Here is a 5,060-nt window from a genome sequence, read left to right as displayed (position 1 = left end):
GCACTAGCCTCACTCCCGCCTCATCCCCAACCCACTCCAGCCTTGTCTCTGCCTGCTGATCCCCTTCTCCTCCCACATACACCCTTGCACTCTGACTCTCTGGCTTTGATCTTCAGTGCGTATCTGTACTCCAGGTTCAGTATTGATATGGCTTGTCTTTGGACTCTGATTACCCAGCTTCGAACTCTGGTCTGCACATGGACTCTGGCTATGGTTCTGATTCTGGTTTGTCTATGGATTCTGATCTTGGTTTTGAGCCCGGGCTGCACCTGGATCTCTATTCCAGCCCTACAGCTAGCTATGACCAATGCTCCAACCACTAGACCTGATTATCAGAGGCAGTGCCTGACAGATAATCCTAGGTGAAAAAGCGAAGATTCAGGCACAAGGCAGTGATGGTGACACCACTAGTTGAACCTCTTCTATTTCTGAACGTAAATAATTTCAGTTGACTCTCTTCTACTGCTTAGTAATACTTGTTTACTCCTGTTGAGCAAGTGGATTCTAATTCCATGAACTATCTAGGAGACATTCTTGGAGATGGAGGACCGCTAGGTTGGGATAAAGCTCATGACCCATGTTCAGGGGGAGGAGATGAGGGACAGTTGGAAGTTTGAATGCTGGTTGGAAACACAACTGAAGCAGGTAAGGATACCAAGCTTGCCTCAGCCAGGTCAGTCCTATGAGGATAACCCTGGCCTGGTCCTGTCTGATCTAGTTCAGCACTCTTAGAATTAGTGGTGTTGGAAGGAATGTGTTAAACAGGTACTTTGTCCAATGAAGGAGAAAGGCATCTTTCAAACAGAGGCAATCTAGCCCTCCCCTTGAGTAGAACAAGGGGCATTTCTTGTTCCTGGATATGGCAAATAGGTCCACTCTGTGGAAATCCTCACCTCCAGCTTATCCCATGAAGGATTTGAGAGTCCAAGTTTCATTTGTAATCCTAGGAGAAGTACCTGCTAAGCATGTTGGCTTCAACATTCCGGACTCCAGAAATGTAAATGGCTGAGATCTCAATCTGATGGACTATACACCAGTTCCATAACTTTAAAGCGTCAGTGTGCAGGGAGGAGTATCTTGCTCTTCCCTCTTTTATAGACCATGCAAGCCACATTATTCATTATAATTCTGATTGATCTGCTCTTGATGAGGAGAAGGCAAGCATTCCTGAGTTAAGAACGTAGGCTTATTTTCAGAGGCTGGGAATGGCCGATGGGATGGATCACTTGATGATTATCTGTTCTATTCATTCCCTCTGAAGCACCTAGCATTGGCCACTCTTGGACAACAGGATACTGGGCTAATGAACCATTGGTCTGACCCCGTACGGCCGTTCTTATGTACAAATTTGTTCAGTTGTCTTAGATCTAAAAATCAGTCTCCATCGGCGTGAGAAAATACTTTGAGTAAAATCCTTTTCCACTGTGAGGGAATGAGACCAGTTCTATTGTTCCTAAACAAAGGACAGAGTGTACTTCTTGACTCAGTATAATCTCACAAGAGGGGTCCCTGAAGAAGGGCAGGGAATGGGGGAGGACAGAGGGATGTGAAATGGATGGTGTAGCCCAATATTAACCTCCAAGACCTATTTGTCTGTTGTGATAAGTCTCCTGGACTATTAGAAATGGGACAGTTGATCTCCTAAAGGTTGCAGCTTGCAAACTAGAGGTGAGGGAGGAGTTGAGCTTTCGACCAACCTGTCAAAATTGCTATTTTGACAATGATTGGGCACCACTAGCTGAAAGAGAGTGGAAAGCTCTTTTCTTTGGAATCTCTGCCTTTTTCTAGTGCATTTGGTAATTCTGTGAAACCCAGAGAACTGAGCTGGGTGCGATTTCGGGGCAGTTTGAGACCTGCTAATTCTCCTCTTCTTTGTAGGGGCATATATACCTAGAGACCTCAACATGGCCCTGGAGTCCTTCAGAGTGTGCAGGAACTTGTCTGTAGCTCCTAAGAAGAGCTTCTAACCATCAAACAAGAGGTCTTCAATGGTATTCTGAACTTCTTTCAGGAATCCCAACAATTGGAGCCATGACATCCTGTGCATGACAACTGCTGTGGAGATGGATCTAGCAGCAGTATCCACAGCTCCAAGGATGCTTGGAGAGAGGTTCTGGCTAATAATTGAACCTCCTTCATGATGGCCTGGAAGTTCTCTCTATGCTCCTGTGGAAGATGTTCAATAAAGGATGCAAACTTGTAATTCATGTAGTCATACTTGGCCTGATTGTTTGCAATCCAAAACTAGAGGGTCACAGATGAGTAGGCCTTCCATCCAAAAAGGTCTAACCTTTTCCGGTGCATGTCATAAGGAGTGGATCTGGAGTAATGCTGTCTACCCCGTTTGTTTACTGCATCTACCACCAAGGAAGAGTGTGTGTGTGTCGGGGGGGGGGGGGGGGGATGGAGGAACAAAAATTCCAAGGTCCTGGGGGCAACATAATATTTCTCATCTGCCTGCTTACAAGTTGGCAGTATAGTGGCAGGCGTTTGCTGCAGTCTCTGCTGGATCCAGGAGCGCTTCGTTAATGAGTAGCACAACCCAGGAGGGTGTTGCTGACTGCAAAATGTCCAGGAGCTTGTGATATGAATCTTTAAGCTCCTCAAGAGGCATCTGAAGGGTCTTTGCTTCCCTCTTCACAAGGTCTTGGAACTGATGAAAATCCTTGACCATCGATGGTCATGAAGGCATGACTGCCATGTACAGAGATAAAGATGAAATAGGAGTGCGAGGGGTAGTCTTTGTCCACCCTAACCTCCTGTTCCTCAAAGCACTCCTCATGTTGGAGGTTTGGTGGAAAAGACTGTGTAACCCTAATTTCTCAGTGCAGTGGAGCCAGTGATCTGGAAAATTGTGGCCTATACGCCCTCCAAGAATCCCATATGGCCATTGGGCAGGCCCATACAGGAGATGGAGTGATATCTAGGATTGACCCCACCATCCCTAATATGGGCGAGGGCCTTTGTCAAAATATGGGTTCCTGTAAAGATGCAGAGGGGAACCGTGCACTGATGAGGAGACTGATTGAATGTCTCCATCCTCCTCGTTATCCTCCAATGGGGGGCTCCCAGTATTAAAAATTAGAGAATCTGGTGGTACCAGGAAGCACTGGTAATCTGAAGACCAGGGTCTCAATACTGAAAATCCTTCTGTGGCTATAAGCAGTGGGAATTCTGGCTCATCTAACACTGACAAGTCCCTGGAGTAACAGAATTCCTGCAGTACTCAGTGGGACAGTACCGACGCAGCAGTTGACTTGAACTGTACCACTGGTTTGGAGTGCCTAGGTACCATGGCCAAAGGTGTGTGCTTCAATTTTGTTGTTACCAATGGAGCTGAGTAGGAAGGCACTGTTGCTAAGTGCTGATCTAGAGGTGAGTGGTACCAGGGCTCTGCTCATGCTGTGTTTCTCCTAAGTGTTCTTCCCCTTCTTAGAGAAGACCTTAGTCATAAGGGCACCTGATCCCTCTGAAAACAAATGTACAGCAGGGGTCTTCAGCAGCAAGCTGAAGTGAGTGCTCCATCAGCAGCAGCTTCAGTTTGGTCTTCAGATTCTTCCAAATTCTAGATTTTAGAGCCAGACAAAAGTTACACTTTTGGGAGATATGGTACTCTCTCAAGCAGTGGATACACTTAAAAGTGGACATTGCTGATTGGATTAGCGTCCCAATAAGAGAGGCAGAGTTTGAAATCTGGCAAAGCAGGCACACAGAGCCAGGAGAAATAAGCTCCCCAGAAAAAAATGGGGAAGAAAAAAAAAAGAAGGAAAGGAAAAACAAACCTTTCCCACTTATCACTAGCCTAAACTAAACAACAACTACAAAACACACTGAGGCATGCATGAGGTGGATATGCTAGAGCTCCATCTTGGTCCAAGGCAGCGAAGAAGGAACTGAGGGTAGTTCACCTGCATAGCCCTATGTACCCTTGGAGTGCGGCACAAGGTTGCATAGAGCACAGGCTGAATGGACACTGCTAATGGAAAATCTCTAATCAAGGACCCAAGAGGCACATGCACACCTGAAGTGAAGCACCCATAGGGACACTACTTGAAGAATTATCAGTGCCACCTCAGAACACTGATCCACTCCATCCAGTCTCTCATCTTCAGTTGTGGCCAGTCTCTGCTGCTTCAGTGGAAGGAGACAAAAAAAACTAGGTGTGTGTGTAAGTACATTCCTTCATGACCCTTACATGTGACTGTCTGAAGCCCCATATAATCAGATTTTAGGAACACAACACTTGAATTGGAACTGACCCTCAAGGCAATTGAGCCTAGCCCCATACCAGTGCAGGTAACCCTGATATATAATCCAATCTATATATTTATTAAGCTCTATCTTAAAACCAATTGGGTTGTTTACCCCCTAAGTACAGATCTGATGCAAATCTTTCTAGCTTATTGAACCTGACAAGCTGCAAGACAAGCTTTAGAGCAAGAGTGGGTATACCAAAGTTTCACAATGCTTTGTGTACTGTAGAACTAATATTGCCACAAGTAGTTTTTATATTGTGTAGGTTTTACTTTACGCAAGACTTCACACATTCTTATTGCCTTGGCAGGATTCACCAGCCATACAATGGTAGCCTTCATACAATTGAAGCTACGCAAAAGGAAGCATGGAGACGGAGTAGCAAAGAGCTGGGCCCACTTGATATCTAGTTTCAGAGACCTCACAGAAAACTATAACTATGTACTGAAACGGAGTTAGAATTACATGGAGGCATGAAAAAATTAATTACAAGGAAGATAATTTAATTTAGCAGTTTTTATATTCTGGACATCGACCTAATTTAGCATGGGATCTTCTTTTGGGGGTGTGCACAGCATGATAGCTTATCTCCCCCTCCACGCTGGAGTTTAAAGTTTCCTTCCCTGTTTTTGTCATTCTTCCCACCTCCCTCCCCCATAGTTTCTCTGCTGTAGGTGTTACACAACATTTTCCAAAATAATTCCTAGAGAAGATGTTCTAGAAAAACATCCAATCTTGGTTTAAAAAACCATCACTGATAGAGAATCCACTATGAACCTCGTAAATTGTTCTAATGGTTAATTACC

The sequence above is a fragment of the Emydura macquarii genome, unplaced genomic scaffold (assembly GCF_026122565.2).
Source record: "Emydura macquarii macquarii isolate MOO-44397 ecotype Brisbane River unplaced genomic scaffold, CSIRO-AGI_Emac_v2 contig_2422, whole genome shotgun sequence".
Classification (NCBI taxonomy): domain Eukaryota; kingdom Metazoa; phylum Chordata; order Testudines; family Chelidae; genus Emydura; species Emydura macquarii.
This window is presented reverse-complemented; position numbering follows the sequence as displayed.